Raw genomic sequence first — 15307 nt, forward strand, 5'->3', positions numbered from 1 at the left:
AATTGTTAAATGGGGTCGTATGTGCTAAATATGCACAGTGTGAACATATTCTGATTGCCTTTTTTTTCAGTAAAAACAATGAATTTACCTGCGTCTAATCACACATGAACCAAATGGTTTCTTTTGAACACGCACTGGTTACATTCGCAGGCGAATATATAAAAATGATCCAACGTTAAAAGCATCTTATGACCGGTACACTATATAGAGACAATGGGGAGGGAAGATCTCGCTCTGTATCACAATGGATGTTAAAGGTCCAGTTTACCTTTGGGAGTAGAGATTTCAAAAAATTTCAAGATATCACATTGATGCATATGTCTAGGTCTGTTGTATCATAAAACATCATACCATATAATTTTTTTGCAATAGAGCCTAAAATACGAGGAGATATCCTCTCTAAAAAAATCGAGTGGAAATATTCACTCTTAAAAGAGTGAATACAAAAAAGAGTTATTTTAGAGTGAAATTGGAGTGAATTATGAGTGAAAATGTTCATTTTCACTCATTTTGGAGTGACCTCAAGGATCACTCGAAGATTTTGGAGTGATCCCTGAGGTCACTCCAAAACGAGTGAAAACGAACATTTTCACTCAAAATTCACTCCAATTTCACTCTAAAATAACTCTTTTTTGTATTCACTCTTTTAAGAGTGAATATTTTCACTCGATTTTTTTTAGAAAGCAGTGTTTTCCTTAATAAACCGTAACTGTATATAGACGGTTTAATCCAGAAACATTTTTTATTATAACCATTGTTCACATTTTGTGTTTTTAACAACACTTAACATTGATTATACAGATTCAAATTTTTACAGTGGTTGTTTTGTAGCCCTAACTCACATTTCAGAACTATTCTAAAGCACTAATGCTGGGTTTTTGTTTCATCTGCAAATGGTAGATTATGCCTTTAACCATGTATAAGGTGCATGTGGGTGAGAAAAACAAAGACGCGCTCCAAGGAGCAGACAAAAACATATTTTCTATTCTTTTCGTTATATGCCATCGAGATATCTGAAAAGCACTTCATTCGTTTGCATCAGTCAACCGTGCAGTCGATCCTTGACAGTCTCACTGCTACCATGTACCTCAAGTCCAAGTTGATTTATTTCATTTCCAACAACTTCGTTCAACCTACCTTGCCACTACGACATACTCTCAATATAGACATCATAACGTGCACTGGGCCGACCACATCACGATCACTACATTATATCGCATCATTCCTCACGGTGCTATTTGGGCTTTGCTCAGTACAAAAAAATAAAATAAAATAAATAAATAAATAAATAAATAAATAAATATATATATATATATATATATATATATATATATATATAATGGCAAAGGACGTTTTACGAAACTCTGGTAAGGCCGCACTTCACTTTTTTTTAATCTTTTTTTTTTTTCGTTCATGTTATCAGAACGAAACAAAATCGGCATCCACAACCTCAAGATAAGTATTTGTGCAACCCATGATACACAAACACGCGCACTATGATACACACACACACACACACGCACACGCAAATATACATAATATAATATATCCAAGAATATTTTTTACGATACCAAACAAACACCTGTTGTTTATTTTTTTCATCGAGTACTTTCCCTTCTCATTGGAGATATATTACTCTCGATTATGAAAACGACAATGTCTGAGAATTTTTCCACTGCCTGCAGACGAAGAAAAGAAGAAGGTGGCCATAATGCTTGGGATTTGAATGATTTGGCCCATACGTTTGAACTCAAAATATGTCTACAGCAATGATAGAACGCCCAATATAAGAGCCCTTTAAGAGCCCTATATAAGAGCCCTTTGAAATACATCTACACAAGAATGTTCCGCATCATACAGTGTCATAGCTGTCAGTGATGGTACACACTGCGACCTCGTTCCAATTCATCACGCTTGTGCGCTCCCCACCCACAAGGTATTTCCAACTTCTTTGTGATGGCGACGATTAGGGCGCAATAGCAGTGACGACAGGGTTGTTCAGGGACACATTTTTTTATCATTATCCATTGTTCTATATTCCACATTTTCATAGAAATTTTGCATTTCATTTGATTTCGAAAAATAAAGTAAACATGTTGTATTACTCGGAATGCCCGAAATAAAAAGAGAAGAATACAAGCATAGTAAGATATGTGCCTGGTCCTTACTACGCGTTCACTGCGCGTTCAATATGTAAGAAGTATTCTTAGATCAAGTCGTTATTGAATATTCCCACATCTCCCCAAAGCTTATTATCAACAGTCCAGAGTTCCATGAAACTCTGAATACATGCAATTTCACAATTCAAAATATAGCCAAAGAAGGATCCGTTTTGATAGTTCACTGATATTTTCCTTGAATGTATTCTTCCATTCTGAGTCCAGTCCTGTTTTTAATTTCACTTTTAACCCCCCCCCCCCCCATTGCCCAACATAGACAAACTCTTCGGTAGTTTTTACAAGTCGTCCGGATCTTGTTCGCGTCTTCGTGACAGCTCTTGTTGGTGAGGTCCCTTGCTGGCTCAGGCTGGTCTGCTTGGTAGGCTGCTGGGTATCTGGCTCAGCAAAAAATGATCAGGGTTCCCTGGCTCGTCACTGAAGACTCTGGCACTCTGGTCATCTTCGCTTGGTCCTGCTGGGTGGTAATCAGCGTCATGCAGCAACGCTGAGAGGATCAGACTTCAACATCTGCCAGACATGGAGAACAAGCTGGGAAGACACCCAACGACCTGCCCAACTCGTTGTCACGCCCAATACATCTGTCCCCCCAGGAGCAAACCTCCCAAGGAGTGAGTGGGTGTCTCTAAATCGGATTCGAACGGGAGTTGGGCGTTTCAATGCAGCCATGCATCGTTAGGGGCTACGCCCGTCAGCAGCTTGCCAGTGTGGTGCACCAGAACAGACTGCTCAACACATCTTGAGTGAGTGCCCTGATCTCCGCCCTCCTGACAACAATGGACCTGACACACCCTACTCCACAGACTGTAACTTGGCTACAACAATTGAGGGACATTATTTAGCTGCTGCTGCCTCATAAGCAAAAAGAAGAAGCGTCAGGTGATATGGTATTGTACCATGTCTGGACATGGTAGGATCTTGGTTGTTGAGCTTTCTGAGTGATTTTCCCGTAGCGAGACTGATCGCGGATCCAGACCGAATCCCTAGATCATATAGCTGTGGAAGGACACGTGAGTCATGACGTCTGTTGTAGGTCATCATGACTGTGGTACTTCTCCTCCTTCTCTCTCACAAATTTCAGGTCCTGCTGTTGTACTCGTGGCAGCAGCATGTGTGGCAGTTACATAGGGACCTGGGTCTTCAGTCTCCTTCCGATAAGAAGTTAACCAGGAGCTAGCCCGTTTTTGGAGTGGAGGCATACGACAGCTGAGAATGGCTAACTGGATGTCATCGTTTTTAGTCAGCCGTGCTTTTACAGTGCAAACTCCTCTTTCTGCTTCACCATTTGCTTACGGGTACCTTGGAAAACTGGTAGTATGGACAAATTCAAACTCTTCGCAGCAAGCTTTCTGATATTCTTGTGAGCAAATTGTGGACCATTGTCTGATACCATACAAGGTCTGGAATCCTTCAGCGAAGAAATCGCTGCTGTTACTGTCTGACCTTGTAGTTGTTTGTCTTCAATCCACCTTGAGTATAGTAGTCGACTACTATCAGGAATGTATTACCTTTGTTTCGAACATTATTGAGTCCCGCGTATTACAAGACATTGTCATGTCCTGGAAGGAAAGGACGAGGTCATCAAAGACTCGTGGACTTGTTATAGCCTCTCAAGGATATTGAGTCTTTGCAGAGATCTCGGAATGACCAATCTTTCATCATAGACCGGCAAGTCATCTAATACCACACTCGAGTGTCGTCTCTGCTCATAGAAGTTAGTGTTTCAGGATAGGGTTGTGTGGCATGGTCTGGCCATGCCTTGGTACAGTAGTCTCTGACTTTTCCACATGCTTCATCCGTTTTTAGTGCTTTTCTGATTTCATGTATAGTCTTTGCACTGTTACTGGTAGGTTGATGGTTGATGTTGACGCACATGATTCGACCTCCTCTATGAAACTGATAACATCACTTCTTCCTGGTCTCTCTACTGGTGCTCGGGACAAGATGTCAGCTAAGGTCTGTTTTCCAGGCCCGGAACATACCAGGGACCGCGGAATGTTTTTCAGTGAGGAGGGGAGGAGGGGGAGGTTTCAAGGTCAAGCCCCCCCCCCCCCCCCCCCCCGCCGGAAGCGTATTTTTTATTTACACGCAAGCCTGTGGCTTTTGGCAATCAAATTCAATAAAACCGCTCGTAAAACGTCTATGCTTACTCCGCTCGGGTTGTGTGCACAGATACTGTAGTATTCTGTGGTTGTGTGTTGCGAAGAGTTCTGTGAGTATTTCTGTGGTCTCGCGACGATTCGATTCGTACACGTTCATCAGTGAGTGTGTGCACGGGCTGTGAAAGTTTTGTTCGCCGTGGTAGACCCTCATCCAATAATTACTAGTAGTACGTATAGATACTTATAAAAACGGGTGAGAGTGCGAAAGACAACACAATACAAAACAAAACAAAAAATCTGACAAGAAGGAGGGGGGGGGAGAGAATCATAAGGAAAGAGATAAAAAAGCAATGAATATTCTGTGATATCTCATCAATCATGCACAACAGGAATCAATATTATTGCGGGTTCCATGGAAGACGACAACTTTATTGGTGTATGATGGGGATGTGTAGGCCCCTAATGGGCTACCTGCAGTGACCAAAGATTATATAGTTAACGCTTATATATATATATATATATATACTAGAGCAGATAAGCCGAAAAATTGTGCAAAATTTGACTAAAGCATGAAACTTTCACCAGTGTTAGTACATACCATGAGATTCATTTTAAGATCGGGAGGTAAGTCTGAATTGACCTCTGATGACCTCCAAAGGTCAATGACCTCAAAATTTGATAAAAATTGATATTTTGCGTCATTAATTAATGTTAAATATGGTAATGATGTACTAAAGACTCATTTTTCTTACAGTGGAATTGTCTTCATGTTCCATAGAACCCTGACAGGTTTACCTTTGACCTCTGATGACCTGCAGAGGTCAATGACCTCAAAATATCAGAATATTGATATTTTGTCATTGATTAATGATAAACACGGCAATGATGTACTAAAACCTTTTTTTTTTTAAACAGTGGAATTGCCTCAATGTTCCGCAGATCCTTGACAGGTTTTTAGCTTTGACCTCTAATGACCTCCAGAGGTCAATGACCTCAAATTATCAGAATTTTGATATTTGGTGCAATTGGTTGATGATAAACATGATAACGATGTCCTAAACATTCATTTGTGTTACAACTGAATCGTTTCTTATTCCTCAGATCAAGGGAAATTATTTACACGTCTCTGCCTTTGACCGCTGAGGATTGTGACAGGTCAATGACCTCAAAATATCAAAATACAATGTATTGATATTTGATGTATATTCAATGGTTAACTGTATACCTGGTGTGCAATTATGCATTATGCTATTAGCATTTATGCTACAAGAAGTGTCTTCTCATCCCACAGAACATTGGCCATTACGGTACCCTATGTATATCCAACTTTGACCTCCAAGGACAATGTGAGGTCAGACTTTTAGAATATCAAAATTTGTGTAGGATTGCAAATATTGATGTTTGGCTTCATTGGTTTAATCCTGAATGTTTAATCATGTACAAATCACGCCTTGACGTTATAATCAAAGTATATGTATGCATATTCCACAAAGCATTGGTTCATAGTAACAGGTCTCAAGAATGTGAGCGGTCAATTACTTCAGAAATGAAGCTTACGTGCCTTCATCAGTGATGGCAGTGACCTCAAATATAATATTTATGTTTGGGTTAGTTATGCAGACTAGCTTGCATGAAATTATGTGCAACATTATCCAATTTGCACTGGACAAAATTTGTACGCTTAAACATGGAAGGTGCGGAGAGGAGTACCATATTTTGGGTTGATGCTTAATAGTTTGTGAACAGGCATATGGCAAACTAAGTCCCTTGAACTGGATGAAAGGGTGACAGATGCTAACTAGAAAACAACAGGCCCACCTCATCAGGTGTACGTCACAAGCCAAACAACCCGAGTCGTACGTACAGCACATGAGTTACGCAGCCCACGAGTCACATACATCCCGTGACCTAAACACTAGATGAACAAGGTCAATGAGCTCGACATCAATAACAAGCTGTGCGGTCCGCGAACTCGACACTCGACGAAAACAAGGCCCACGAGCTTAATATATGTATTACATCAGAAAGCTTAATCTATTCAGTGTAGGTCTTGTGGACCTCCCCCTCCCCCCATGTGTCGGACCCTTATGGGCCTGGTTTGCCTATACTATAAGCAGGGCTCGACACTAACGGTGGCCCGGTGGCCCGGGGCCACCAAAAACGCACATCGGGCCACCAAAATTTCAGAAATGAAGACTTTGGTGGCCTGATCGCGCCACCAAAAAATGTCGGATGTTTGCCTTTGGGCCACCAAAAATAAAAGTTAGTGTGGAGCCCTGCTATAAGTGTCAAGCTCATGGGCAATGCTACCTAGTTTCGAGCTGGCGGGTCTGTGTAGGTCAGTGTCAAGCTCGTGGGCTGTATGGTTCCGATGAATAACTCATGGTCCTGGAGCATATAAGTGACGTCATGGACCATTTGGAAAGCGACATACTGTGAGGCATAACATGCATTCCACATGAAGCAACCCTGTGTCTTGCAACTTGCTATTGTCATCCAATTAAGTTTGGGTCATTGCGTCAGGCAATTTTGGGCATTTTTTAATGACCTCTTTAGGTACCCTCAATTCAAAATAGGAGTGGAACTACTATTTACTCTAATTGTCTTCTTTATGCTCGATACTCCTTAACACTTGGGCCTGTCCAAGAGTTGTGTCCCCATGCCCAAATATTGGTTGTTTCCAATATGCCGCCATCCGGTTTGCATCCAATGTGTGAATCAGGGTACGCTGACAGCGGGTAATATCACCTGCATGATCCGGTTAAGACTCTCTGCCAGCAAGTGATGATTCAGTGTAACCTGCTGAAATTGGTCTAGATCTATACCCTTGATCTCTTTCAAGACAGGGCAGCATCTGCGTCTTCAGTGAAGCACGCGATCGGCACACAGGATCTCCTCCACGACTTAACTGGATAGACATCCTGAGGTCAGCCCAGCGTTCTTATAGGTGCACAGCCACTGTATGCGATCAGTCATCAGAGTCTTCCAGTGGCAATATCTAAACAGTTTGGGTGAAGGCAACCTTGTCTCTATGATGAGTGCACTGCACATAGAGTACAGGATGCACGAGATGATATAGTAGAGCGGTTAAGCCCTCAAAATCATGAGAATTGTGCAAAATTTGACTAGAGCATGAAACTTTCACCAGTGTTAGTACATACCATGAGATTCATTTTAAGATCGGTAGGTAAGTCTGTTTTGACCTCTGATGACCTCCAGAGGTCAATGAACTTCAAATATCAGAATATTGATGTTTGAAGGCATTTGTGAAAGATAGGCCTAGACGTTGGTTACGCTGCACTAAATATGCATTTGTGCTACAATTCTTCTGATTCCACAGGGCATTGACAGGTTTCTACCTTTGACCTCTGATGACCTTTAGAGGTCAATGACCTCAAAATACCATAATAGTGATCTGTGATGTTATTAGGTAATGATAAACATGTTTAAGATGTGCAAAACAAGCTATCTGTTTTACAATGAAACTGTCTTCAATAATATTCCAAAGAGCAAAGACAGGTTTCTACCTCTGACCTCTGGAGACCTTTAGAGGTCAATGACCTCAAAATATCATAATATTGATCTGTGGTGGCATTAGTTAATGATAAACATGGTTTATACTGTTGTACGCATATGACGCACAAGCTGTAGTAGTCTCCTCATCCAGCGGTTCCAACACAAAAATTTTAAAAATTCATAACTTTTGCATCGATTGTCCAATTTTCCTCAAACTTTCACTGATGTGTTCTACTAATATTGTTGCATTCTCTCAATCCTTATGTTTATGAAGGTGAACTTGTCCTATAAGTAGGCCCCTATGAATCACTCTGTAGAGTAAATTATATATGAACCAAATGGTTTCTTTTGAACATGTGTTGTGTTGAAAAGATCTAGGTAATTTTTTTCCAGGCAAAATGTATAAATTACATGAAAATTCCGATTTAAAAGCATGTGATGAAAAAATGTAAACAGTATGTGCGAATGCTTCTATGTTTCCTGCTAAACTTATTTGTTCGTGGGGAAAAGAAAAGAAAAGAAGAGAGAAGTCTCGCTCTACCACGTCTACATACCACAACGTCTACGGATATCTTTGTTTCACATTGTTAGTGGGGAAAAGAAAAGGAAAGAGAAGTCTCGCTTCATGAGAGATGTGCAGATCCCCCTCTACACCACAACGCCTACGAATGTCTAGGCTGAAGGTGGGTTTGATTGTCTTATAGGGCCTATAGAGCACCAACAGTAAGTGCAGATTAATTGGCACGCTATCTTTTGAATAGAAACAATACTTTGTTTCACACAAGATGATAGCAGAAAGACAATTGATAATCATCCGCTCATGTGAAATCAAGCAGAACTTTTTTCAAAACATTTCAAGAGGCATCTTGGTGAGTTACAGTCTGTTACACATGCCAATATAATGTGAAAAACAAATTGAAGGCCACCTGCAATAGGCCACCTGCAATACATCCTCGCATTTTCCGACATCACAAAAACTTTGATCAACACGTTCCATAACCCGTGATGGAGAGGGAAAATAATAAACAACAACATTGCAAGATTGGTGCATTTCTGCCAAGACAACAGTCGGGAACTGATTCCACGTAAAATACATAAATATGTATTTTGATTTTCCCATGCATTTTTCCCATATCATTACACACAATCATTATACACGTATACTTGATATGGTGTTCAGAAGAAAGCTTCTTTTTGATTCGCGGGATAGGCTACAATCCTTTCTCAGGCAGAGGTTCTGAATTATCGGGTCGTGCTCAGTCTGCACACAGTGAGCTGAACACCATATCAGGTGGCCTTCAACATTAGAATGATTTGCCCCTTAACAAATCAGACTACATCTCTTGAAATGTCTTCAAACGTAAATTAAAGTAATTCCTCTTAAATGATTACTCTCTTATATATATATATATATATATATATATATATATATATACATATATACACGTACTGTCCTACTTTAGTGGGGGGGGGGAGGGTTCGACAAATTGCTCAAATCCGATTTAGTGATATTTTCCTGAAAAAAAAATATGGCTTAGAAATCAATCCTGTGAGATATGTGATTGGAATCGCCAGCGCAATATTATTTTGTTCATTTATAAGAAATAAATCGCATTTGTCACTTGCTGCCTTTTGCCAGGGTGGGGCGGTACAGGTTTGACAGATCTGCGAGAGCATTATACAGTGCAATTAATATTTCTTCACCGGGGACATGGTGATCTGCACTTTACAATTTCATGTTCAATTTTCCTAAAGAGTACACCTTAAGTGGGGCGGCGGAATTGTGTGTGTGTGTGTGTGTGTGTGTGTGTGTGTGTTTTAAGTGTGGGGGTGGGGTAGGGCTCCGGGGCAGCGTTTTTGGCAAGGGTCAATGGTCGATTTTTTAATTATGCTTTTTCCGTTTTCAGTATATATGCACCAGACCAGATTAATAAATAGGACCATCCAATGCTCTCTATAGAACATCATCATGTTTACCATTAATCATGATGTCAAACATCAATATTCTGATAATTTGAGGTCATTTAACCGTCGAGGTCATCAGAGGTCAAAGGTGGAAACCTGCCTGTGCTCTTTGGAATATATGAAGACAATGTCATTATTGTGTAAGTTCCCTAAAACTCCTTACTACTTTCTCCAAGCCGGCGACCAATTATTGTACAGAGGCGGATAGATATTGGATTGGTCTGTCACCTTCTCTCTGTACTGGTCGGGGGTTAAATACTCACATAGACACCAATCATCACCAAAATTCCAAAAGTAGCAGAAACTAAATATTGTTCCACAACACCAAATGCAAAATGCGTTAGAATGATAAAATTTACATGGATAACACCAATGCTACTAACGGCATATTTATTCCAACGACCTGCCTTCCTGTAGGTCTGAAACAAAAAACTTCTTCACAAACAAGTTTCTTTCCTCACAACTTAGTTTAGCATTCCACTCATCACTTATGAACGTCTTTACGGCTTTTGAGACCATTTCATATACCGTCTTATTCTATGGGAAATGGAGGGATTTAGTTAGTAGGGAGAAATGATGCTAGTGGGTGTGGTCACTTATCTCGACATCGGTACGGTCGACGAATGAGGTCCTCGTCTGTATGTCATTGTCGATCTCGTCAGTGCGGCTGGGCCGTCCGTTGAGTAGTATGCTGTCGCGCTCTCATGATGCTCTTCGTCACCATCACTGTCCACTTTGTATCAGTCTAACAGGGCGCTTCAACATCTCCGATGACACCAGTTGACTATTTGGAGTTTGTAATTGCACTCCAAATTGGCGTAAACCAAAGTTTTGTCTTATCGTGACGCACAGTTTCTCCTCATGTGCTGCTGCTCGCCGATTCAGTTACGACAGTCAGATCCTCATCACATTCACAGCGTCGATAAAGATTAGTTGATTGACTTGGAGGGGGCATGATGTACCAAGGAAGGGGAACTCCTGTCTTTATCTCTGTGGTCTCCAACTATTCTCAAAGTTCCTCAAAGTTCCAAAATGCTCTGCAGCCTTTGCTTCACTATATAGTGTGAAGCCGCTCCCATTGTGCTTGCCACTCTATCTGATTTCTCGGCTCAGACATGTTTTTTATAACTAATTTACTAACAAACTTCCTTTCTCTAAAGAATTTCATTGGCTCAATCTTATATTGGGGTGTGGTGTTCGCTAGAAATTAATTCCTTATTGGTCAAAATGTTCAATTTGCTCCTCCTATTCGTTTCTGTGAGAATTCAATTTTCTAATGATTCATCTCAATTTCTGCTTAATTCGCCCACTGTCTTTTAGTTTCTTCATTCACTTCTTCTCTGTAACCACTGGTAAAGACTTTATTGTTTCTTGTATATTAAAATGACAAACCAAATGGATATTAGTGTCCTTATGACAACCAACGTCATCGTTGTTCTGGGTCGTTGTCCCTGAATTTGTCTTTGGAGTTCCTGTTTGACCCACTCCACTAAACAATAAATGCTAGAATAGAGGGATACATTCTGGCAGGAGGGCCACCTTCCAGCTCAGAGGGTCATTTATGTTTGGGGATCAGAGGGCAAAAACACGTCATCACGTTATTCCCCGTAATTTGGCGCGGGGCTTTGGGGATGGAGAGTGCTGACCACTAGCGGGGAAAGTAGCCAATGTCAAACTCATAAATTCCTTTCACCATAGAATTTTCTTGGAAGAGGGGGGTTTGAAAAAAAGGGAACAGCTGGAAGGAAGATACTAGTAAACGGTTTTAAAAACTCCAAGAAGAGGAAAATACTTAGCATATTGGTGTCACAGGGTGTCTAGGAAAACGACTGCAGTGATCTGTTTTCTTTTACTCTCTATCCTATTCTATTCTATTCTATTTTATCCTTCATTATAAACATGTGCTAGTCGCCATCTGGGCTACAATTGTGTTTGTTTTGTACATCCTCTAAAGATCACCAGAGGTCAAAGGTAGAGCCCTGTCTGTGCTCTTTGGAATATGAAGACAATTTCTTGTAAAACATATGCTTGTTTTGTACATCTTAACCATGTTTATCATTAACTAATGCCACCACAGATCAATATTATGATATTTTGAGGTCATTGACCTCTAAAGGTCTCCAGAGGTCAGAGGTAGAAACCTGTCTTTGCTCTTTGGAATATTATTGAAGACAGTTTCATTGTAAAACAGATAGCTTGTTTTGCACATCTTAAACATGTTTATCATTACCTAATAACATCACAGATCACTATTATGGTATTTTGAGGTCATTGTCCTCTAAAGGTCATCAGAGGTCAAAGGTAGAAACCTGTCAATGCCCTGTGGAATCAGAAGAATTGTAGCACAAATGCATATTTAGTGCAGCGTAACCAACGTCTAGGCCTATCTTTCACAAATGCCTTCAAACATCAATATTCTGATATTTGAAGTTCATTGACCTCTGGAGGTCATCAGAGGTCAAAACAGACTTACCTACCGATCTTAACATGAATCTCATGGTATGTACTAACACTGGTGAAAGTTTCATGCTCTAGTCAAATTTTGCACAATTCTCATGATTTTGAGGGCTTAACCGCTCTACTATATCATCTCGTGCATCCTGTACTCTATGTGCAATGCACTCATCATAGAGACAAGGTTGCCTTCACCCAAACTGTTTAGATATTGCCACTGGAAGACTCTGATGACTGATCGCATACAGTGGCTGTGCACCTATAAGAACGCTGGGCTGACCTCAGGATGTCTATCCAGTTAAGTCGTGGAGGAGATCCTGTGTGCCGATCGCGTGCTTCACTGAAGACGCAGATGCTGCCCTGTCTTGAAAGAGATCAAGGGTATAGATCTAGACCAATTTCAGCAGGTTACACTGAATCATCACTTGCTGGCAGAGAGTCTTAACCGGATCATGCAGGTGATATTACCCGCTGTCAGCGTACCCTGATTCACACATTGGATGCAAACCGGATGGCGGCATATTGGAAACAACCAATATTTGGGCATGGGGACACAACTCTTGGCCAGGCCCAAGTGTTAAGGAGTATCGAGCATAAAGAAGACAATTAGAGTAAATAGTAGTTCCACTCCTATTTTGAATTGAGGGTATACCTAAAGAGGTCATTAAAAAAATGCCCAAAATTGCCTGACGCAATGACCCAAACTTAATTGGATGACAATAGCAAGTTGCAAGACACAGGGTTGCTTCATGTGGAATGCATGTTATGCCTCACAGTATGTCGCTTTCCAAATGGTCCATGACGTCACTTATATGCTCCAGGACCATGAATTATTCATCGGAACCATACAGCCCACGAGCTTGACACTGACCTACACAGACCCGCCAGCTCGAAACTAGGTAGCATTGCCCATGAGCTTGACACTTATAGCAGGGCTCCACACTAACTTTTATTTTTGGTGGCCCAAAGGCAAACATCCGACATTTTTTGGTGGCGCGATCAGGCCACCAAAGTCTTCATTTCTGAAATTTTGGTGGCCCGATGTGCGTTTTTGGTGGCCCCGGGCCACCGGGCCACCGTTAGTGTCGAGCCCTGCTTATAGTATAGGCAAACCAGGCCCATAAGGGTCCGACACATGGGGGGAGGGGGAGGTCCACAAGACCTACACTGAATAGATTAAGCTTTCTGCTGTAATACATATATTAATCTCGTGGGCCTTGTTTTCGTCGAGTGTCGAGTTCGCGGACCGCACAGCTTGTTATTGATGTCGAGCTCATTGACCTTGTTCATCTAGTGTTTAGGTCACGGGATGTATGTGACTCGTGGGCTGCGTAACTCATGTGCTGTACGACTCGGGTTGTTTGGCTTGTGACGTACACCTGATGAGGTGGGCCTGTTGTTTTCTAGTTAGCATCTGTCACCCTTTCATCCAGTTCAAGGGACTTAGTTTGCCATATGCCTGTTCACAAACTATTAAGCATCAACCCAAAATATGGTACTCCTCTCCCCACCTTCCATGTTTAAGCGTACAAATTTTGTCCAGTGCAAATTGGATAATGTTGCACATAATTTCATGCAAGCTAGTCTGCATAACTAACCCAAACATAAATATTATATTTGAGGTCACTGCCATCACTGATGAAGGCACGTAAGCTTCATTTCTGAAGTAATTGACCGCTCACATTCCTGAGACCTGTTACTATGAACCAATGCTTTGTGGAATATGCATACATATACTTTGATTATAACGTCAAGGCGTGATTTGTACATGATTAAACATTCAGGATTTAACCAATGAAGCCAAACATCAATATTTGCAATCCTACACAAATTTTGATATTCTAAAAGTCTGACCTCACATTGTCCTTGGAGGTCAAAGTTGGATATACATAGGGTACCGTAATGGCCAATGTTCTGTGGGATGAGAAGACACTTCTTGTAGCATAAATGCTAATAGCATAATGCATAATTGCACACCAGGTATACAGTTAACCATTGAATATACATCAAATATCAATACATTGTATTTTGATATTTTGAGGTCATTGACCTGTCACAATCCTCAGCGGTCAAAGGCAGAGACGTGTAAATAACTTCCCTTGATCTGAGGAATAAGAAACGATTCAGTTGTAACACAAATGAATGTTTAGGACATCGTTATCATGTTTATCATCAACCAATTGCACCAAATATCAAAATTCTGATAATTTGAGGTCATTGACCTCTGGAGGTCATTAGAGGTCAAAGCTAAAAACCTGTCAAGGATCTGCGGAACATTGAGGCAATTCCACTGTTTAAAAAAAAAGGTTTTAGTACATCATTGCCGTGTTTATCATTAATCAATGACAAAATATCAATATTCTGATATTTTGAGGTCATTGACCTCTGCAGGTCATCAGAGGTCAAAGGTAAACCTGTCAGGGTTCTATGGAACATGAAGACAATTCCACTGTAAGAAAAATGAGTCTTTAGTACATCATTACCATATTTAACATTAATTAATGACGCAAAATATCAATTTTTATCAAATTTTGAGGTCATTGACCTTTGGAGGTCATCAGAGGTCAATTCAGACTTACCTCCCGATCTTAAAATGAATCTCATGGTATGTACTAACACTGGTGGAAGTTTCATGCTTTAGTCAAATTTTGCACAATTTTTCGGCTTATCTGCTCTACTATATATATATATATATTATATAGCAATAATAAAGTCACAACAGAGGAATGCAGGGAAAAAATGCATTAATAGCCAATCTTGATTTAATGAATAATCCGAATTTTCGAGGAACCTTCCTCTTCTTCAGGGATGCAGGGATGACAGTGCGAATATTCGCACTGTCATCCCTGAAGAAGAGGAAGGTTCCTCGAAAATTCGGATTATTCATTAAATCAAGATTGGCTATTAATGCATTCCCTGCATTCCTCTGTTGTGACTTTATTATTGCTATTTCTAGTACTGCCAATACGCGGAACAACTACAATATAAGCGTTAACTATATAATCTTTGGTCACTGCAGGTAGCCCATTAGGGGCCTACACATCCCCATCATACACCAATAAAGTTGTGGTCTTCCATGGAACCCGCAATAAT

The sequence above is a fragment of the Diadema antillarum genome, unplaced genomic scaffold, assembly GCF_040938485.1.
Source record: "Diadema antillarum isolate AM-2024a unplaced genomic scaffold, OU_Dant_1.0 scf00000211, whole genome shotgun sequence".
Classification (NCBI taxonomy): domain Eukaryota; kingdom Metazoa; phylum Echinodermata; class Echinoidea; order Diadematoida; family Diadematidae; genus Diadema; species Diadema antillarum.